This window comes from Varroa jacobsoni, unplaced genomic scaffold, assembly GCF_002532875.2.
Source record: "Varroa jacobsoni isolate VJ856 unplaced genomic scaffold, vjacob_1.0 scaffold_457, whole genome shotgun sequence".
Lineage (NCBI taxonomy): Eukaryota > Metazoa > Arthropoda > Arachnida > Mesostigmata > Varroidae > Varroa > Varroa jacobsoni.
This window is the reverse complement of record NW_019213359.1, coordinates 143,783-167,519: the sequence shown is the minus strand read 5'-3', so window position 1 is coordinate 167,519 and position 23,737 is coordinate 143,783. Positions and strand designations below refer to the sequence as shown.

General features: G+C 42.0%; 1 long non-coding RNA gene across 7 annotated transcripts; it reads right to left on the bottom strand.

Moving 5' to 3' along the window:
* Positions 1-288: 288 nt before the first annotated feature.
* On the bottom strand, positions 289-21,379 carry LOC147753475 (uncharacterized). Of its 7 annotated transcripts, none has more exons than XR_015311128.1 (3): positions 20,801-21,379; positions 18,490-18,555; positions 289-1,577 (listed from the first exon to the last, which is right to left on the bottom strand). It is a non-coding gene; the product is annotated as an uncharacterized LOC147753475 (long non-coding RNA). The 7 variants fall into 7 exon arrangements; XR_015311126.1 differs by lacking the exons at positions 18,490-18,555; positions 20,801-21,379 and adding exons at positions 6,071-6,252; positions 13,929-14,231; XR_015311123.1 differs by lacking the exons at positions 18,490-18,555; positions 20,801-21,379 and adding exons at positions 6,182-6,252; positions 13,929-14,231.
* Between the last annotated feature and the right edge of the window lie 2,358 nt (positions 21,380-23,737).

The window sequence follows — 23,737 nt, the reverse complement described above, 5'->3', positions numbered from 1 at the left end:
GGTCGTCGGATAATTTTCCAGTTGTAGGTCTCCGGGCCACTTTGGACGCCATCGAACGTTGCGACGTTAACCGATCTCAAACTCGACATAAAACGAGGCACCAGGGAAGGCAGGAATAGCACATTTACCGATGAAATGTGACGAGAAAAACCATGCTTTCTAAGCAAGCATGGTTTTTTTATGGTTTATGGAAAAGAGATGTTTTGAGCGAAAAATTAGCTATGACTGGAGATGCGAGGCCCGTCGGTAATCAGCAACTGTCTACTCGTCAGGGAATAGTAATGCAAAAGCAAATGAAGCACAGCAAGTTTATTTGCGTTACCATTCTGGGAGTTTCTTTTTCAGATAGATACACTATAAACATCTATGAAACTATTAAGGTGCGAACACCGGAAGGTGACATCCGAAATGAATGTTCATAGCTGTTTCAGCCGGGCGAAGGCTAGGATATTTAGACAGATTCACAATGTAACTATTACGCAGGCAAGCAAATATAACAATTAATATAGATTTCACGCTGTTTCGGCTTTTTGTCAGTTTCGCCTCGCCAATCTCAATGTGGATCGATAAATTTGGACATAAATATCAAATAAGCTGATAACGTTTGGCAGATTTATGGAGATGCTATTGTAACAGTCGACGTATGTACTTCCTGTGAAATTTCAAGCAAGAAAAAGGCAAGTACTGATTTGGTGCAAGGTCGCGTACTAGTGCCAACTTATCAAAGGCAACTATCTTAGCTCGTACAACGAAAACAGTATTTTAATCCAACATAGCAGATTTTTCTCGTATCTCTTATCAGCCGTCATGTGACTATGATGTAGAAACGGAATGAAGAGTTAACGCTTTTCACACTATTTCCTGCTATGGAGACACTGAAGAGTGATAATTACACGCCGCTCTATCTATTTCCACATTACAAGCCACACCATAAATCAAAATATCAACTGATCTAGTAAATACGTTATTATTACGGGACGCCGATGGTTCCATGCACGATAGAATGAACAAAACATGACCGTGGTGCAAAACAAAATATATTCCGGCTACTTCCAGAGTCCATTGTCAGGAATGTGGGCCATAATTAGTGCATCATTCATGTTACCGAAATCTGGTTTTTCGGTTCGATATAATTTAGCCTTCTTCTTAGAGCATTTTTTGCAAACCGTCTGTAACAAAGTAACATTTTATTTCTATGTTTAACTGTGATTAGAACTTGTATTGTGCAGCCGTAGTGTACATCGAAGCTTGTACAACTTGAACCATTTTTACAATGCATCTTTTTAGAGGGCTGAGTATTTAGCCAGGTCGGTACCGACGAAGAAAAATAAGCGAAAGAAAATGACTATGCGACAGGCCCTTCAGTTAAACTAAACAAACGCGTACTTTGACCATCTGCGAAATTCAGCCGTAGCCAATTGGTCTCCAAACCGTTCACAAACACGATGCTGCCATACGGCGCTACTACAAAGAGCTGAACATCGGCGTTCAAGGCGAGGGTTCGAATGCTGCAGATGACGTTATCACATCATACTCGTGGGGACTGCGTGAGATTTAGCCGTCGATTCTGGTGGCCACTGGAAACACAGATAACAACAAACAGCTCCAGTAACAGATAAAAGCGTGCACATGTATACATCTACGTCTGTTAAAAGAGGTGAGTCTTACTTGCTTTATCATATCCAAAAGAGCAAAAGCATAGAACAGCCATACGGCATCGACGAAAGCGCTGATTAAATTTGTAGTCTAGCCAATTTAAATGATCTGTAATAAGGTTCCCGCAAGATCCTTCTTCCTTAGGTTAGGATCGGCTGCAATCTCGATTCGATGCAACGATTTTTTAAAATTGAGCTAGGGACACCAGTTAGAGAGGCGAAAAGAAGTGTGTGCTTAGGGTGACAGCGGGTTTTGCACCCCTTATCAGATACAGTTCACACAGCAAGCACAAGGGACAAGTGCCAGATACCCCCGCCAAAATCATATTTGCTCGCTGGGTGACAATTTCCCATGAGGTGAGTGGCTACTAGTCACAATGCGTAGGAAGGATATGTGTCGTGGGCTCAACTATCTGTGGCACCTGGGTTACTTCAACAGTTAATACAAACACAAAGTTGACACGAAGTCCGATAACTAGTCCCAATTCTATAATTGGGAATACCATCTAATGCGTGATATCTAGGCCGTCCGCTCTGGTTCATTGCTGCAGACATGGCTGAATGACGTTAGAGCATACTGAGATAATCAGCGCCCAGATGCCATTAAGTGGGTGAGCCGATAAAGGCACCTCTGTAGTGAAGTCTGCTTGTACATATTGCTTATCATTTCTAAATCATTTCTGCAAATCTTGCCAACACAGATAGAACGTTAGGAAAGCGAATTTCCTCCTTCAAAATAAACCCCACCTAATAAAACAGAACGCGTGAAGATGAGCAACAGAAGGGTTATTCTGCTATTTCTTATGTTATTTCAGTACGGGAACCTGTTATCAAATCAACTAAGTTGAAGACTATTACTTCATGCGCAAAGAATAAGAGATCGCGCTATAAGAAGAAAACAGTCTAATCTTACGTTAAAATATATTGGACATTTGGATGCTTTTGTCCAACTGTGTGGGCAGTGTTCTCCCAACATTCAGATGCTGTCATTTGTACATATATTCATAACCCATTAAATACATCAGCTGGCGAATCGCACGATTGAGGTTAATTGCCCGAGTAAAAGGTATGGTCTAATAGTAGATCGAGTGATTATTCAAGCAGTAGGACACAGGTGCATCACAAGGCCGGTTGCATTCATTCCAGAATCCCTGTTTTGTTCAATTGTTCGATTTGGATCAATTAATCGAAAGCCTTTTTCTGACGACTTACCCAAACGGTAGGCTTTATTTCAACTTACGATTTGATAACAAGTAAATGAAATTTACCGTTTGATACTTGCTCTTACTGTACTCGGATTTGCTCGGTACTAGTTCGATGCGCTGTGGCCGAACTACGGCTGATATATTTATAATAGACAATTCGCATGCACAGAATGCAATACATCAGTTAGCGAGGTAGAAAGAAGTGTGACTTTCGTACGAAGACGTCGGTATTCTTCAGGTTATAATGGCAATGGTTACTTCGACGTGTGCGAAATGATAAACGTTATGTCGAATTGGGTTAAGCTTGTAAGAATCCGGCCACGAACGTCCCACTTTTGTATTGTAACTAACGCTACCCTCGATTGACACGATCAGTGTAAAACGTGTCTGCTGATGGGGGATGCCCCGAAACTTTTACGCTGTATACGTAAGGTGTGACGGCCAGCAATAATCGTGTGCGTACACGTGTCTCGGTTTAGTGTCTACTTGCCGAATGGCCTTCGGGTCTCTTTTAAATGTCCATATTGATGCTGGAGTAGCTTTGAAACGCGTTAACCATATAAGCCGTAACTGATAAACTGTACTATTAATGTAAGTAACGGGGTATATAAATCGCTAAATCTGAAATTTACCTCTATCAGCTTTCCGGCAGGTAATATCATCTATAATTCATACCAGAAACGCATGCGTCAATAACATGGTAATTTCTACCCAGTCAGAATATCTATTTCAGATTCTGTCCAAGATAAAAATAAAACTCCTTAATACTAATGCTTGATTGTTAAATGGTTTTGTGTACGTTATGGCTCCATACACCATTCAGTCAACCGCACAAGTTTCTAGATGAAGAATTAGTCGTTTGTGTTCTAATGAAAATGCGAATCTAAATACAGTGTGAGTGTACAGACTTTTCAATAACTGCCCCTAACCGAAGGAAGAAGACTGACTCTAGTTAGGGTCTGCTTGCATCAGAAATAGTGGTTAACTAGCATTGATCAGCCTCGACTGACTAGCGTTGTAGAATACTGAGAGGGTGTAAACAAAACCGAGTCGAGCTTCCTACGGGCGGGGAGCTTGGATCATTACTTCAAGGATGAGAATATGATGGAAAATATTGTCTTCGGGACGGCGAAGAGCTAGGCTCGCGTAAAAGCGACCTAGCATAGGCAGCCACGCGTACATGATTTGACTAAGACTCACAATGTAGGAGCGGAGTGCTCATATAGCTAAGATAAGACTTGGAAAGGAGCCGTATCTTGAAACCGGTCCGGCTGGGCGTAACGAGTCACGTTTATCTCCTCAAAATGAAATAGACCCATCATTTGTGAATCGCTTTTATTTAAAAAAGCGACTATCTAGCATTCTCTCTCAGTTTATCGATTGCGACTCTGGGTCACATATCGTGGTTACTGCTATTGGTGTATTCTAACCTACGTCATATTGGAATACATCACTCGTCAAGTGTCATTTCTTGCCCGAAGAAGCATCATCGAAACCAACAGATCGACTAGAACTGCCTGCTCCAAATTTGAAATGCACAAGCCTAATGAAAGTTACCCGTGATTTCCCGCTCAATTGCTTGCCCCCTGTCTCGCCTGTTCCGCTACCGTACCTTGCGGGGAACAATAAGATAATTATCATAATTAGACAATATCTGAGATACGTGTGCATGGCTGATGCACTAAGAACGATAGAACTGAGTGGACACCAGCATTCAGCTGCATGGTACAGCAGTGGAGCCAATAGGAGAAAAGCCATAATACGAATTGATGTACATGCACACCCGCGTACAAATACATGGGTTATGTCGCGAACTATAAAGAAGTAGTCACTATGTCCGCCTTCCATTTTTCTCTCGAAAACAAGCGGAGCTTCCCTTTAAGCCGCAATTGAAAAAACGCACATAGGCACCAGTTAAACCAATGCGGTGTGCGTGAATACTATTTCCAAGAGCTTTCCTTAATAATACTGCATTCACTTTTGTCGACCAAAAAACTGACCGACTAGGGGGCAAGGCCCAAGGGTAACCTTTGAGTGCATAAAGGGTCGGTGAGTGCTATGTACGTGCATACTTGCAATGCATCACGTGATGGTGGGCGATATTTTTTTAGTGAATTTATTGGAAAAATATTGGAAAGGAAGTTTCAATTTTAGGAACAGCGTACGAAGGCCACCCAAAGCTCCTACTTTTCGAAGAAGTAAATTTAGTATTTGTTTATTCGATTCAAGAAACATGAGTCCACGTCCTGTCGAACGAGCTGGCTATTTTACTGTAACACAAGACTGGATTTCAGTAGAGAAAATCATTGTTTTTCATACGTTATTTCTATACTTTGTTAAAACAGCAGCATACGATTCATATTAGGTAAACGCAACGGGATATGCACCTGTTTCGGTTGCTTGAATAAATTCGTGTTTCTACATGCCATGTTGCTAGTACACAGAATGTCCTCGCTTCGCACTATCTGGCACTGGAAGTCGACGTTGTTATTGGATCTGCACAAAAACGTCTACGTGCTAAAAGTTCCCACGTAAAAAATATGCCATCGTGGTTCCAAACGATTCAAAATGTGCTAGATAAGTAAAAACAAAGTAGTTGCTTAAGGTTTGTCTTCTATATATAATGTAAGGCAGCAGACTTAACAACTTAAACTTCAGGAGCAACTTTTAGCCCAAGCAAAAGCAATCTAATTTTTATAGGTTAGTTGCTCCCTATTCAAAAAGAACCGACCATGCTAGGAAGAGAGCATGAGGCAGGGTACAAAAATGAGTTCTGATTACTGCTGCTACAATAATATAATGCCAAATTTTACAGGTTGACGAAAAGTACGTTATTACACATGTTCTTTTAAAGGTACGCAGTCCTTTTTGACATGTCTTTTTAATAGTACTTTCGTTAAGGCAACACTCAACCATCCAAGGCATATTAACTGACAAATGCCAAATCGTCTAGTCAGAAATCAGGCCTATTTAACTGCGATCTGTCAACTGAAGCAGGTTCTTCTATAGATTTGCCTCTGTTCGTGAGTATCATTTGTGTTCAGAACGTTGAAAGCTGCCAAGCACAAACATACATTTCTGTTACTTTCTCATTTGCTTCATGTTCTATTTTCACAATCGGGATAAAACCAGACGAGCCGTGCGCCGACCCCCGCTTATATTACACTACTGAAACACAAAGCGTTCGACTCTAACAGTAGGTCTACGCACAGCTTTTAAGGATCTCATTCTAAACAGTCACGTAGAATCCTCTCTGTTCTATCCATCAACAGTGAACAACAGCCGGCACTTGGTCATCACGTACAGCGCAGACAGGCTTACTTGGCAGGGGTTGAGATTGTGGGATGGTCTAGCCGCTCCGAACGACGTGGGCTCTTTATTGTTTGTTGGCCCTATTAGAGAACAAATGAATATACACTTAGATAGCTAACTCTGCTAAAACTACATACAATGATCCTGTTAGGCTATTTGGCCGAAATACGAAGACAACCTATTTGGCCTTGAATAATCTATGAGCAATTCAAATTCAAGCAATGCTCATTATGTAATGCATTAGATATTACATAAAACATTGCTAAAGCTGTAAACTATGCCATGTGACTGTTTTTTACAGCAACGACATCGTGTATCGTATAAAATAGAACGCTAGTCTGCATGTGACAGTATGATCCGCAAATCTAGTAAGACTATTGAACGGTTTCTCGTATTTGATCGTATTCATTATAGATTCGCCTAGTAATAAATCACCGCAATATATGAGTATTGTGAAATTGTTAGACCATATTTAGCTGCTCCTATCAGCCGAAAAGTTTTCTGATACAGTTTCATAAAAAAGAATCATAATACTACACGAGTAAGTAATCTTTATAATCGAGTGGTGATTCTCTGGCCTTATTATGTAAGTAATCTTTGCTAGGAAAGAAGGCCAGTGCGCCGGTGTTCGCGAACGGGTAGACGTCCACGGCCGGCCTAATGTATTGGCGTGTAAATACTGATTTGAACGACGTATGGAGTGCGTATTTCTACCTTCATTCGGGTGGATGTTTTGCTATCATCATTTACGCAGGCCGTTCCCGGAGGGGCCCTTAAACTTGCATCTATTTGGCTCGGTGCATTTGGTAAACCCTGGCAAGCTGCAGATGTTTGCGCATCGTAATTTCATAGGATGTTGTGATACCTCAGGGATGCAATTTTAGAGTATGTTTCAACATGAAAAATGCCCATGTTGTATGTAAACGAATCAGACACGTTATTTGCGTATTGTATACAGAGGTCAAGAGATAGCTACGAGAACGAGAAACGCCTGCGTTGGATTTCGACGGATCTTTACTATCCGCATAATGTGTCGTCGTTAGCTGAGTCAACAAGTATCTGCGTTAAGCTCATATCGACGATTAAAAAAAGGTCATGTTTCTAAACAGCGCTAAACTCTACTCCAATATTCTCATGTTCGTTTTTTTTTTTTGTCATTTCATTAGTTAGAGTCCGATAGAGGAAATTCCAAGATGCAATCAATTGCTGTTTATTAGAGGAAAATAAATGTTGCAAAGCTCAGCCCTACCGTGCCGCATGTCGCATATACAAGTACATCTGCATTGCAAATGGAATACTTCATGTAAAAAATATCTAGACCGTGTTTTCGTGTAATAGTTTTTTTAATTTAATTACATTTTTAATTTTACCAGCGATTACATAGGCTGAGTTACAGGCAGGTGGCCTCAGTGGCAAACGGCGATTTTTCTAAGTTCCGCAAAATGAAGTGCGTTGTCTTCGGCCGACCAGCAATATGCAATGTATATTAATCATATGGTTGTTTTCATTGAAAAATATAGAACCTCACCTTAACTCTATGCGGATAATCATCTCGGTCATTATGTGCTGGTCAAAGGGGCATTATGCGGTGCCGAGACATGCAGCTTTCTACCCCACAGCAATAGTGTTTGATAACTAGCTTGATAAAGATACTTAGAATGACTTGTTCTCTGCGACAAATATACCGTCTGCGTATCCAGTGACAAGATGGACAGATACTTAAAGGTAGCTCGTTTTTTGTCGAAAGGTATATATACCTACGACATTTTGCTTGCTTCAAGCACTTTATCTATAAGATACGTCTTCAGGTATGAGAACCACTCACATCTATTTTTCTGTCCGCTTGTTAACAATACGAATCGCGCTTGATGTAGATGAACGAGCGCTATCGGGTGTTTGCAATCCACTTTGTGACCATTGTGAGACCCTCCACTTGGCATCGTTCGCTTTAGGCCCCGCCTGAGCCCGAGCTTATGTATGTTCTGATAAAATGCCACGACATCTCATTATCGCTGAGTGCCTGGCGGATGATATTAACCAATTTAAACAAAACGATGTACAACACAAAACCATTCGTATCAAAGCCAGAAAAAGTGTAGGAACGGATAGGGCTGACCCCTCGCAACGCCAGCTCCTCACAACCCGCACCTCCTCGAATGGTCTCGTTTATAATCCTCCTTGGATGGAATCTGGATCAGAACTGATCGTAGATAAGAATCATATCTGTAGATGTACGATATCGCTCCGCGTCCTCTTTGCTTCGCTACTAGCTTAGTTAGTGTACTTTGAACGTAGTCGATGGTTCGCTTGCGTTCTTCAAGCCGAAAGAAACCAAGGGTAAATTTGTATGATAACAAAGAGAAATGTGGAGACAAGTAGATTTCAATAGCTGTCCTCCCTCCTTTGATGGCAACCTTATGTCTGTACATGTGAGCTTTGCTGAGTTGATGTTTACCGCGTTTCAAGGCAGCGAGACATCCAAGTCATGCGACTTTGTTGTCGTTGGTCACTTCTATGTAAGTTGGCAGCTTGATTCAACCCAACCTATTTGACTTGATTCGGCTAGAGCAGGATGCCAGCTCGTTCCTATTCTCTCTAAGGCCCAAAAACGAGAGGAAGCATTGAGAATCCTTCGGTTGAGCAGTCGGCCGGTTGAGCCCGTACAAAGCAAGGCGTGGGGGCTGGAGACGTTAGCGCCACTGCGGTTCCATTTGTACTATGGATTAACACTAATCTCGCATAGCAGATAGTGCAGCGACCCACCCACGGGCTGATTTGAGAGCAGTCATGCGCCATGGCGGTGTGTGTCGAGTGCTTCGAGTTCAAGCAGCAGAGATACAGCTAGAGGGTCTCGGACTGTCCTCTCAGTGTGTTCAGCCGCGACGAGCGGCTTAGCGTTAGATGGATCCTTGGATGGAAGAAAGAACGGACCAACGGACGGCATCTTATGGGGGGAGAGGCAGTCATCTGATAAACTCCTTCCTCTTCGGGAGCCACCGCTACCGTCGCCACCGCCATCAGTATTGCCACTTCAAGTTGGTTAGTTACTTCGTCGTCGTTGTCGTCATGCTCCAGCTCGCCGACGCTACAGCGTCTCGTTCGCTTTTAGTGTGTACTGCTCGTTGAACTCACCATTGCCTCTCCATCGGACGCACTTTATCTACAGTACACAGATGTCTGGACGGACGGACGGACGGACGGACGGGCGGGCGGGCGGAGCGAAGCGGAGCACTGCTCCCGCCCGCTGGCAGGGTTTCATCTAGGCCATTGTCGAACGGGAGAGAAAATAGGAGAACTCTGCGGGCGAGCACCGACGGCGAGGGTTGGATTAGAGCATCGATGAGCAGCCTCCACCCACTGACGAAACGCGGTGCGTCGTCAATCCGCTAAAGACAGACGGAACAGGCTGACAACTCTGACAATATACCCTATTAGATAGCCATAGATATCTGTAGAAGTGGGTAAAGGCCAGTGAACGGAGAATGGCGAGTGAGCTGTAGTGTTAAGTCACTGTGGCGATATGATGATGAACATAGTAGTAATAGAGTAAGTATGGTGTGTGTTTACGTCTGTGTCAGGCTTTTATCTCTAACTGAGGCCATTCGGACTTGTTTCGGATCTTTAAAAGGACAGAGAACTGAATGGAGCTCTGGGGTAGGAATAGAACCTCGCACTTGTCAGGAAGAACGGATAAAGAGATGCGATTTCAGAAAACGAAATGAAAGATGCGATTTTTCCAGATGTGCTTAGGATCTTCTGAACCGCTGATGCTGTGAAGCTGAAAGATTTGATAACCATGCTATCAAACCATGGCCAGCTGTGTCATATGCGACAGGATTACACTGCATAGCTGAAACAATTCAGTGGTCACACGCAAGGAAATAGCGACCTGTGGGGGTCTTTTCGAACATCGAGCATGATTAGCTCAGAGAAAAACTAGTATTGATAAAACAGGGGGATCGTGAGGTAACATGCTATTCATCTGCCGAAGAAAATCCTAGGTGGCTTTAGACCCATGATGACTTTTGCAGTTCAGAATATCCTGGACGATTTGTATCAAGTTACCAACGATTTTGACTATCTGCCTTTGCTGAACAGTCAGTTCTTGTCTGACCTTTGCAACGGATTTTGAGTTTCTGCTAGTTATAGCGTCACCATTCGACAGTGATGAAGCACCTACGTTATATCACGAATAGGACGCAGCGGCGGTCGGTGGTTCAATGTTGAACTCTTATTGTCCAGGTTGTGTTTCTGCAACGTAAAACGCTATTTTTCAAGGAGCGAAGACTTGAAGCTTGGTTATGCTGATATGAAAACGAAAAATAACATAATGTTTATGCAAATAAAATATCCCAACAAAAAATTAATCAGTTGGGATAGTGTTTACCAAAATCGCGTGAACAACTTGAAATAGTGTGCTATTACACATGGCAATGATATCGTACTGGGATTCAGTTCAGACTGAATCAAAATTCTATAGAAGGAGCGAAAACGTAGCCAGTTTCAATAAACGTACCTTTTTATACGTATTGTTCTTTCTCAGGGGTAGCATCTGCAAAATGACTGAACAAACTTGCAAATTTCGCTAATTTCGTAAGGCAAACGAAACAAATAGCTGAAACAAATGAGACAAATAGCTCGCTAGCAACGAACACTCGGAGCTGTAGTGTCTACAAAAAACAGAGCAATATTAGTCTAATAGTGGCAAGAATTTATAAAGGTTAGCACTGAATGGCCACGTGCAGGAGAATTCAATTATGACGATATTTTCGATCCTTTCCGATTGCGTCTGTGTTGGTGGGTTTCCATTTCCATCCATTCTCAGTTCAGTCATTCACCTGCCGGCCTGGTTTCCGGGCACCGATTCGTGCTGAAGATCGTCACGGCAAAACTTGAGTTAATCCTGCAGTAATACTCTATTCTGTGGGTTCTCATTCCATTAAGCTATCCTAGAGCTCCGGTTGTGCTGTCGCCATTAATTAGAATAAATGAAATATCCCCTTGGCCTTTAGGCCGTTTCGATTTGAACCCATGAAGAGGTACGCCCATGGGGAGTACCTGCAATACGAAAAATTCTCGGCGTCTACTGGCCGGTAGTTCTCGACGTTCTCTAAGAGACTATAGTGTGGTTGAGCATTATCTCCGTCAACAGCGGCACCGTTTGTCCTTCCTTCTGTCCCAAAGTTAATCTCTGCCACTAACATCGACTGCAGCGGCTAGGTAAGCTATGAACGCGGCTAAAAATGGAGTTACCGGCCGCAATGCCAAACGTTGGCCACGAACCGTTGTACGATACCGTAGTACGAAATAGCCAAATGCGAAAATTTGAATCAAATTATGCCCTTATACCTCTAACCGCGTGAACTGGCAGTTATTCCGCTGGCTCAGATCTACCTCCGTCGTGGTCCTCTCTCTAAAAGGAAATCGTAGTAGAACCCACTGGCCTCTGTCTGACCCTGCCCCTCACATGATCATCTCTCGAGAGCTTTTGGTGCGTGCGTTCTATTTTTGCAAAGGGAAAAGAACGCCGAAGCACGATTGGTTGAATTGAAGTGAAGACGTTTTCCATGCGGTTTCCCCACGTCTCGTTCATACGTTTTCGGAATTCTACCATTACGGCTGGCATACTTCGACGTGCAGGCGGAAATAGGAAGGATGGGACATAGGAAATAAGGGAGAGATTTTTAGGTGTTTAGGTAGCGCCATCCCGGTGTATTTGGAGAGGAAGAAAACTGTAGGCTGTTTTTTGTTTGCTGAAGAGCTCCACTTTGTTCGAGACCATACAGGCTCTTGCGCTAAAACCCCTAAAGAGGAGTATCATGATTATGGGCTGTACGATAAAAAGATAGAACTCGGCTGCGTACATCCCTACAAGAGATAGAGAATTTCGTGGCTGATCATAAAGTGATATTTGATGCAGCGCACATCCGTCGTGTACAGGAGTTTTTATTTGTTGCTGGAAGCCTAGGTTGTTGCGGTATTGTAGCAAAATATACAAGAGACAGATTAAAATAGCCGTAGACCATGCTAGGCCACAAGCTGCACAAGTAGATTTTTAGCGATTAGTAGTAACTAAATTTACTTTGTGAAATCCTAATTTTTTTTTCAAATTAGGCACTTGTTTCAGATTTTAGTATTCATCCATTTTTTTAATAGTAAATTTGGTTAAGGTGACGATTTTAATAGGTCCTAAAAGACAATTCGCTTTCTGTTCTAACTTTGTGTTCATCCAAAAGATTAGAAGTTAAAGTGATAGGTATTGAACGCTTACCATTCAACTTTTCGACACATTTTCGTTCGATTTTAAAATTACATTTTCTAATTTACCGTTCTAATCATTCGTTCGTAGCTCTCTGAGAACGTGATTTCTGGCTACCGCCGCTGTGAACAATTAGCTCATATAGCGAGCGATTTTATTAGAAGAATCGATCTTTTCTCTGTTCCTTATCTCACGCGCTATTATTAGGGTGCAGTGGAAGGTAATAATAGAAATGTCCATGGGGTAGATATTATTATTTTCAAATCAACAAATACAAGACTTAGTTCGTTAATTGCCCGCATATGCAATAGCATATAATTTGATGCATATATATGGTGCAACTGTGCACCAAATTTCAACTGTAAAGAAAGATCTTGGATACAAAAAGCATTCTTGCGACTGATTAAACCAATAAAACCGAATCACTAGAATAAAAAAAAAAAGCTTTATAGATGGGCTTCGAAGTACAGGGTTTTTGTCTGATGTTCTGTTTGACCTGTATGAGATCTGGATAATTTTATTTTAACAAGATAAAGTAACGACCAAATTCAGGATGGCTAGTACCTGAAAGGTTAGATTAAAATGTTTTCCTATGGCTTATCGTGTGCTCGACATTCGTAGATGAGGAACACGGACCACTGCACGTTCACGGCGGCGATACGATTCTGTTTTCCTAACTAACTTGGCCGTACATAATTCCGTGGCCATCGTCCATTCCTGTTTAGAGTTACCACCACTAGGAAAATGGTTCGGTAGAGGCAGCTCAATGTCTCTGTTTCCGACATTCGGAGAACGCATATGACCATGTCGGAGGTGGTATCTTAAACATGGTAAGTCATAGGGACTCTTACGACAAAAATGCGAACCATAAGTTTGGTAAAGGTCGGTTACTGAAATAATATTAATCAAATTAGGCTGTGATTTATTTAGATTTGACATTTTATGCTATATGTTTTTTTAGGGAATTTACTTATAGCATACGTACAAAAAAAAAAAGTACACTACTCTTCAATAGCTTATTATGAGTGTGGTTATTTCTTGGACATTGAGCAATCATTCAAAGAATTTCTTTCTCAGAAATTTAATTCCTGAATTAAATTTTGAAAACTTCCTGAAAAAACATGATATTGGCGACGCGGAGTTTGGAAGCTGAAAGTGTATATTGGAAACATTGTGCGAGCACAGGCAGCTGACATTTGGCCTTATCACACCTTTTCATATTGGCAAAAATGCACCGGACTATAACAATATAAAAACGGAAGCTACTTTGACCTTGTTGGTCGGCTTCTATTTCTAGATCATTATCATATATCCCAAGGGTTAATACATATATATATATATTAAACTATATCGTCAAGTACATCATCAGTGGGCTTACGTTAACTATACACTTGTAGGTCAAATAAATACAGTGCGGTCCGGTGTTTTTTATCCATACAATTCGTAATAGTTAGCAGAGTCTTTGTTGCTTAACTCGAACGACTGAATGAAGCTTACCTACAATTTAGGGCTGCGATCTGTCCACGGCTCGCTGCACACAATTGCAATCCTTTCCTTCAGTAATATATGTGGCAGTCTGCGCTGGTGCCATGTATGGGTTATTGAGATTGAAAAGCGCCGAAGGAGACGAGTCTCGAGTTTAGCATTTTAAGAGGCGCTGGACAGCCGTTGCTGTTTCCGCCATCAGCAGCGACCCCCTACTCTAACTGCTCCAAAGGTATGTAGCGAGCAGGCCGAACTGTAGCCGTTCGCCTGCTCGTTCAGCCCATGCAAGTTGAGACTTCGGGGGATACAGCTCACTATTGAGTGCGCAATGCGTCTTCAAAAAGAATAGGGCTGCGACGAAACAGGATGATGGTACGGGAAAAGGTGGCAAGGGAGATGTCGCAGCGAGCAGTAAGACCGAGCTGGCTAACAATGCGTCGTCGTAGCTGCTCCCTCGGGACTCGAAAGCTTAGGCGACTCGCCGCTTCTTGCCACTATGAGACCGCTACGCAATGTACAACAATGCGCACTCAAATATAGCTTCTGTCTCATCCCATGTATCCCAGAACCATGTATTGCTGCCGGCCAGGTAAAATAGCTTTGTCTTGCTCGCTCTCCCCCTTTTTCTCCGGCATCTTTTCACTTGAGCTGTTTGTGCAGATATTACATAGGCGAAACCGTTGGGCCGTGATCTCCGGTAACTAGCTACAACCTGGGCCGATTTGGTTGAATATGGCCGGTATCTCTGTCAGTGCGCGACGGTCTGTGAATATGTCTTGTGTGTGTGAGTTTGTGTGAGCCAATGTATATTTCTATGGCTCTTTGCATGTATTTGTATGTCTATGAGTATGCGAACAGAAAATATTGGTCCTTGTGAAAAAAAGACGCCTGTCCACCAGGAGAATGCTGTATTGCGGCAATAGGACACAAGCTAGGTAGGTAGCTTGAACCAGCTTCAGCTTAAGGCTTAAACACAAAACCGAACTATTCCCGCGGGGCAGCTCGACCCTGCTGGCGCAGTCTGTTTCGAAGGGTCGCGCAAGACCCAAAAGGCAGCGGACGGTGAGGGGTGCCGCCGATATGTCGAAACACTGCTGTGTAAAGATGGAATAGAGTAGTGCTTTCTAAGGGTGCATGATTAATTCCATGAGGGAGACATCTCAGGGACGACGACCACGACAGGAATGATGTTTTCAGGGCAGTAAGTTAGAACAGCGATCGAGGCGGCAAGACTTTGGTGTCCTGTTCGTCCTACTCGTTCCGCTACTTCGGACGAGACCAGCGCCCAGACCAGGACGGCGCGGATACTGTACAGTCGATCTCTATTTGTCGAAAACAATAACCTGCTAGATGGAACATAGCCCCTGTCATTATTGATATTACCCCAACCTGTTGAACAGTTATTTCGAATTGAGTTATCGTACAGATACGGATTTATCTATGAGTGGTCGTATTTATGTCACCTATGCTATTGTAGCCATATTCAGGTGACCTGCTGATCACAGGAGAAAACACGATTTATGTTACGTATAGTATACGATTTAAACAAAAATCGTACACGTATTAAATGTTTTGAAGCACTTTTCCCAGTACAATGGACATTGATTAATCCAGTTTCCTCGACGTAGATCAGATGGCACTTACAATGAACGCATCTCATTGAACATTGTGTTTAGAAGAAGAAATTTAGCATCAGCTTGATTTTCCGAAGTACGTTGCCTCGTTTAAAAAAAAAGAACAAAAAACATTTCAAACTGTGCCCTATAGCACTATTTCATTACCAATAAAACGAGTGGCTTTTTCTTCCATGTTGCTATGGGTAACTAATCTTAAAGAGAAGATCTTAATCGTAACCTGACATGCTATCACACTTAAATTCAAATTACATTCGCCTACGAAAAATTATATACATAGCGCCCGCTTAGTGAAAAGTACGGATGCAGACAAACTATTTATAGATAAGGCTCTTTAGATCTCATTCTGAATATGACACACCTATACTGCTCTATTCTTTGTGTTACAGCTACAGGTCGACCATTTACATACTGGGACCAGCAGTTTTTCCTTCCCTCTTTAGCCATGTTTATATAGGAAAGTTTTTCTAGTCGTACCAACGATGTCAGCTACAAAGAGCTCGCTTAGCGAATCATGTACCCCATCACAAAACGCTGCGTAGGAGCCCACCATCTATCTCGAAACATTTACTACGGTTTTTGCAATATTATTATGCGTAGAAGTCGGAACCAATCTATTATAAGAATCTTTCTAACTATGGGCTCGTTTGGCATGCAGGTAAGCGCTTCAGCTCCTAGCACGACTTTTCAATGGTGTTCAGCGCAGAGCATTGTTACATAATCTGTTGCGAAATTGATGTCTAGGACGTTACTCGTTTAAGGTGTAGAAAAAAGTTGTAGTAGCAAATATCAGGTATACTTCGATATGCATTGCGAGTGAAATATTCCCAAAAACACTCTAAAAGCTAATTTATTTTCGGGCTCAATTTTCCGCACGACGTCCCCGAATATCAGACCCAGAGTTTGGCCTACATGACATTTTCTAACTAATCACTATTTGTTATGGTCGAGGACCCGGCTTGAGTCAATTGTGTAAGCCACCTTCGATTTATATACAATTCTTTTACTGTTACAGACCCTTATTCTTCGTGCAAACATTTTTATTAGCCCGTTTTCTCCAATACAAACAATGGCCATATAGCGCCCAGTAAACATTACAAAAATCATTTGTAAAAGACGATTGTAAGCGGTCATTTTGCAACGGTTCCGTGTGCAGCGGCGGTGTATATATGCTGCTCTCAGTTCTAGTTGACTCTTTGCCCTTGACTTTGTTCCAACCCATGAGATCAATAACTGTCGTGTAACTTCGTTTTGTTTGTTCGTGTGCCTATTGTTTGCGCAAAAACCAATATCGATTTTCCCTGTTATTTTCCCCTACAGATCGTCCATGAAGGGGTTCAAGGCTTCCTGCCGCCTATAGTCGAGTAATAACAACTCTCATCCCTATTGACACAACAGGGCAATGCTAGAACCTATTACTTGCCGAAAACGCCCACTTTCAAAAGAACGCGGCCAGACCTAAAGCAGGAAAAGGGGGTAGCGGCATGTTTTCGATAAAACTCGTTTTACAATCATGCACGATATGGTAGTTATCATGATACTACTCGACCTATCAGTATAAAACACTATCGTGATCATCACCACAGCCTGCTTTAAAAAGACGCCATCCTTTCAGGAGATAAAACTGAAAGCCGAAAGTACTAACAAATGTTTAAAATTAATCTAGTGGACTTGTCGACCTGTTGCATTGGTTTCGGACGAAGCACCTGGCATCCGCGTCTCACTCATAAAGCTGAATTCCGACGTTCAGACAATGTATCCTAACAGGAGTACGATTTGCGTACCGAATGTGACTGGCCTTGCCCCCAACGTTTCTTCCCCTATAAGCTCTTCGAAGCTAGTCTGGTTTCGTAATGCCGTTCCATTATCTTCGAATGTTAGCTGCAATGAAATTATTATTATCTGCAATTTCCCCTCATTCAGAGGAGAAAGTATAACAACTGTGCTACCACTCCCATCACTCCAGCAAACGAACCCCACCTACGTAGCTGCCTACCTAGGTCGTGAGATTCTATGTCCAACTAGTGCACCAACTACTAACAACTGGTCAGAGAGTCATAGATACGCTTAGTGGTTAGTTCTTCCTGGCGCGGCACGAGAAGAGTACTCTCGTATAAAATACAAATGCTTCGTATGATCGCGCTTTCCGTCGTATGCGCACTGTCTAGTGCCATTTTAGCAATTCTGACGCGATATCATGCTACTTAGCCAGGTTCAGCAGCTGGAGGCCAGGTGTAGACCAAGTAATTTTCTCTGGTATTTGGTACGTTTGCAATTTTGCACCAAGAATGACTCAGAAATCTCTTCGTTAGTTAGAGGAGTGTAGTTCAAAGTGGAATTTAGTAGATCCAATGTCTTGTAAGCGGTGCTCTGCTAGAGGTAAACTCCAACCCGGACACATTGTAACAGGGAAAAGACGTTGTGCTTTACCTCTTCATGCTCGCAGTATTCAGAGTTCGGGGATATTAAGATTGCGATGCTACTAACGCTGGATGGTGGGACCTGCGAAGGTCGGCTAGGTCGTAAAGCTGATCTCGAGAGTAGAAAACTTACCTTGACCAGCCAATTTCGCTGCGGATTTCGCAGGACGTCACAATTACGAAGATTCTATTGTGTCGAGGCTAGACTCATCTACAGAGTAAAGGTAAGGATGCTCATATTCGTTGACGATTTCTATCAATATATTAAACGGAGCGTACGAAACGTTTGCCATATTGGTGAACAAGGAGCCACGAATAGCCACTGAGACTCTCGTTAGCATAATAATTGGATCTGTCTCCCTATATGCTTCGTAAATTATGTTTAAGGAATCCACAATGAATAAATAGAAATGAGAAACTAGTGGACTGCACATCCATATTATTGTAGGTCAGATTTCTGATCCCACTAAAATATAGGCCGCAGCTAACAACACTGTCCGTGATTGCCCCTTAACTGACCTTTCTATGGCACTCCTGTTGGCTGAATGCTTCAATGACTCGCCCGGATGGAAAAATCGACACGATCTGGAAAAACCCAGCAAAAGGACAAATCACAATGTCTATCGCGTTTCTTGTCGTTTGAACTATTTAGTAAAGAAAAAAATATATTTACCTACACTCAGATTCGAACCTTGACAGCCTCTGAGTCTCTTCAATTACGCGTTATTGCTGCACCACCGCGGGGATATCATTCGTAACTCAGATAACATAAACGTATGTCAAGTTTCGCTCGTATGGGAAAATTGTTCTTTAAGTTTGTCATTGATCTTTCTTGCATGAGAGCGCATGAGCTAGACGCATGAAGCAGCAGGTAAGTTACTCGCCGTCTCTGCTGTGTTCTTGTCTAACAAGCCCAAAAAACGAATGAACCCACAGACCCATTTACTGCTGACACTGGGTTTCGTTTTGACCGAGTGATATATCATCATTTAAACTTGCAGAGCTCGAAGATCTCGACGAAACTCGAAATTGCCGAAGCGTATGTACTTTTGGGGCGGCATAGGCCGTACTTGGTTTCACTGCTTCCATAGTGTTATTAACCTGTCCCTATAGCAATAACCGCCTATGGCATCGCCAACTTGTGCTCTTTTACGAAGTTAATTTGAAACTTGTTACAACCAGCACTCGAAAGAAGACGAACGTGTAGCTGATAATGGTAAGAATTAAGGCGTGTGCCTCTTTTTGGGCATAGTCGCTCTCTATGTAGGCTAGTCTTTTGGTATTCGTATTGAAGGGACCCATTTTTTGCCCGCACTACCACTCAGACAGGGACAGAACGCTGCATTCATTTGAGAGATTTTGTTCGGAGGTCTTGACTGAATGAACTTGCTTAAGTATGAACATAGATTGATGAATCATTGTTCAAATGACTTAAGCAAAGTTGGCGCATGGACAAAAAAGCGGACGTTACGGTTTTTATGGTTTCTGATGACAGTGCTCTCGGTCATTGGCCCAGAGCGATCAGATTGTCATATGCACAAGTGTCAAGTGATTACGTAGGTAAAACATGCCCAAGTACGCAAACAGTAGTAGCTCAAACACTTATTACAGGTTTCATAAATCTAATTAAAATAATCCAGCTAAAAACTGGATAATACTATATTTGTGATGTAATGATTAATCAATATTTTTGCTAGATTCCGAACCCCCCCCCCCCCACCTTCTGAACCCTGCATATTGATGTTCCACATGCCGCACAAAAAGTAAGCACATTTCTTAAATTATAGTAAAAAGTTCCTTTATAAAACAACAAAATTCTGCTCATTCAACGAGAAGACTAAGGAGGAAAGTTCAATACTGAACAAAAACGTGAAAAGCAGATTAAAGGTAATCAGATTCTAGGAAACTAAACCAAAATGTCATCTATAATCTGAAAATAAAATTATACAGAACTTTAATAGTACGCAGGACGTGCTCTGTCAAGCAAAATAAGAGACGGGCAGTTAAGTAGTTCTATTTCTGTACTTCAGAAGAAGGATCGTTACTTATTGACTTCCTTCACATACGACCACAGTGGTCACCTCTATACACTACCTAAACTATTATAATTATATGAAAACAATAATTAAATAACTTACTTTTTATGTAGGATCATCATAGGATGTGGGTCAATCAACGTATTTACGTGGACATCAAAAAAATCAAGACAATTTTTGACACCAATAGGTGCGGGGGCAATTTTCATTATATCAAAATAACATTTAACAAATTCAATGTGACGGCTATTCGATAATTTCATGTTGCCGGGCCGCTTTTTATGGGAGGAAAGAATCGGCATGTATTAATCAGATTGTCCCTAGCTATTTTTTTAAGCGCTAGATTTTATTAAGGCATAAGGTCTAGTTTTTAAGTTAATATGAGTTTATGAAGGGAACTAACTGTTGTTAAAACGTATCATTTGAACAATGTGCGTTTACAAAGTCTTCAGTGTCGTATCATATGTATTATTTATAGAGCAGTTGCAATAGTAAATATTGTTCTTTGTTGCACATAGTTCAATGCTGCAATCTTTGTCTTGAATTAATAGGCTTGCGGGCCTATAAGCCGCGACTGCACATGTTGGAAACTACATTTCTCAAAGCCTTTGACAAAGTCAGCATTTACTTAGTCTGAGTAGTCTGATAAACTAATTCTTGTTGGACTGCTGAGGTTCAGAGAATAGAAAGAAAACGAAACGAAAAAGTCATAAAAGCTCAATGAAAACAATCCAAAAACAAATGTATCTTACCTAATAGATTAATTTGATCAAAATTGAAATAACAATACTCACTCGTCGATCACGCTAGATCAAACGTCTTGGGGGTTCACTCCCCCGACGGCTCGAAATATCCATCCATGATGAAGAGGGTGTCGGAGCAATTCGTTACATTACCTACTATACATACCTACGAAGCGCAAAATCGATAAATGATTCAATGCTGTGGCTAACACATCCCATCATCACTATTAGTTCGGTTCAACGGTTGGCATTGTTTCACCGTTGTCGCTGACAAGGTCGTCTGAGGCCTCGTTGAGTTCGATGGATTTTCCCAAGCTCCAAGTGTCACGCATCTCAGAGCGGTAGTTAAGTCATAACTGGGCAGTCGGTCCTTCGTTTAAATCGAATGAAGCCATTCTGACTCCATAAAATGACACTTCGTGTCGTGCTCGATTCGGCTGCCCATGCCGCTGGAGGATAAAACGGCATATCGTAAAACACATGCCATGAATATTGATTAAATAAACTTGTATGCAACACGGTGACGAATTCTCTGTCATTTTGCTCCTTTTACAGTTGGATTTTTAACGCAGTAATATTGACGTCGATAGGCTGTAGAGATGCCGCTAGTGTTTGTCGATATTGTCACTATGGTGGCAGCTGTCGCCAATGTAAATACCAGAAAATCTAGTATAGCTAACACGAGCTGTTTCAAAAGTGAGCGACTAATACGGATAGGCTGGGTATTGCGTGCGGCCAAGGAAACACACGAGTATTGCAACGAGCGTTTCGGTGACGTTATTCATTGGGAGGTCTTCCTGGTAGTGTTTCGTGTCATCGGACTTTACCTTCCAATTGGTTTATCCTTCGACGATTTTAATTTGGTTTCGTTGTTTTGGCCTCAGTTACGGTGACGATTTCTGTCATTAGTTTTGAAGGTACGACTACTTCTGTTGCTGTTGGTCTAGAACCACGTCACAGCGTTTAGTTGAATGCAGGCACCATTTTTGTTTGTATCAATTCTTCTAGAAGCGGGCGTCACGCTCCAAAAAGGTCACTTTTTTTCTTGCTTTCATTGGCAAAGCTGCAATTGTTGATTTGTGTACCTCTCTGCATATCCCGAATGTCCGTCACAAATTCACATTGTCTGTAAAAGGAACAGGAGGAGTCTATGAAAGACGTCGCTGGCCAGATAAGTCAGCTGATTTCAAATGAGATACTTCACGTTTGCTGTTACAAAAGAACAGTGCTGTCATATAAAGTTAGCATTATAGAAATGGCTCTATTCTTATTATCAATTCATTATAGAGTAGATTTGGAACTATACTTTCTGCTTAGCGTCCGCTATCCTCTACAAACTACACCAGGCAAATCCATTGGTATCCAGCTGGTCATCCGATTGTTTAATAACCGGAAAATTCGTCTCATAGTTTATACTATAGCAAAGAACATTCTAGTAATGTTTTTAGTAGGCGACCATATTAGCAGTACACGATTTTAGATGCTCTTTTGAGCCGGAACCTGTTTCATTCAAACGCTCGACTTGTACGAAATTTTTCCTTTTGAGCGACTATCTAATTTCGAATAAATAACCATGTATAGTTAGGTCTAAGCTAGGAAAGTTTTTTACGAAAGAGAAAATTATAGGTGCAGTAGTTGATCAAGCCTAAACTTAGGTATGAATTCGCGCATTCCGCACAAGTGTTTTTGTTGACCCTCGGCTTTCAAAACGGCTAGCCAATTCTTTCTTCAACACTGTTTCCCTATCCTAAACTGAACCATGCCACTTTTGTGCGGGTGTGTGTGCGACTTCTTATCAGCTTTCGGCATCGTAAGTTGCAGAGTTTACGACAGTGGCAACTACGCCATTCCGGAAGGAAATCAGGTCGTGAAAGAGATCAGAAGCAGTGCTGCGGGGCCACTGTGTCTCATGCTCTTTCCAGCAAGCACGTTCAGTAAACGTAATGTAGATTTGACGAGGTTAGGCGTTTCGGCCTGCCCCTTTCGTCGCTATTTTTTGCCACATCGTCGCCATCCATTCATACCCTTGGACGATAGTCAAAAAGGTGACGACCCACTACTGTTGTCAGTTATTTGTTTAACCTGAGATGATGACATCTTGGCAGTGGCAACGGTCGAAGGAATTGGCTTTCGAAGGTTATGTTCTCTCGGGGCATGTTATAGTATACTAAAAGGAATAACTAAAATCCTTTTGAGGAGGAAAAGTTAAATAGTAAGCACATCCGACAAATATTCGTGCTCACTTAAGACGTTTGTTGATCCAGTACCTGTTAGTGCATGTGTTCAATATGCTACATTCACTCTCATCATCCGTTTCTCTAAACAAACACGCGTTTCACTCGATCGAAAATTCCCGCCAGCCTTTATCTTTTTCTCTCTTATACACACTATTTTTCGTATTAGAAACGCGAAGAGCCGGGGTGGGAAACCTTGTGGAAGGGAGATCTTACTATGATACAGCGTGTGGTTCCACTTTGTCGCCTCCTGTTGTGAGATTGTTACCACAAATCCGCTCGTGGGTTAACTATCGAACCGTAAATCGACGCATGTAACCATGTGGCCTCCCCTCTATGTTTTCAAGTATTTCCTAGTGGATGTGAAGATGATGATGATGATGCGTATCGGTGACTCTCGCAATCTGCGAAAAGCTCGGAGGGTTTAAGTTTAATGTTTTAAGTCTTCCATTGTCTATTTCATAAACAGCGGAAGTTTTACTCGGCTTCCAAATATGCTTTTTCAATATTTTCACGAGATGATATTCTATGCGTAAGCATGATGAAACTGTGTAGCTAAGCCTATCGTATAGTGGAACGCCATACCGTGATATTATTATTTTGCTTGTTCTACCACATAACACTAATTGAGTACAGCGGTTTTGTTCGGGCTACGCTGTTGTTATCTGTGATAATCCGTCCTCGACTAAAACGCTCGAGTGGACTATACTGTGTGCTTTATTATATACGCAATTTGCTATGGACGATCGGTGAA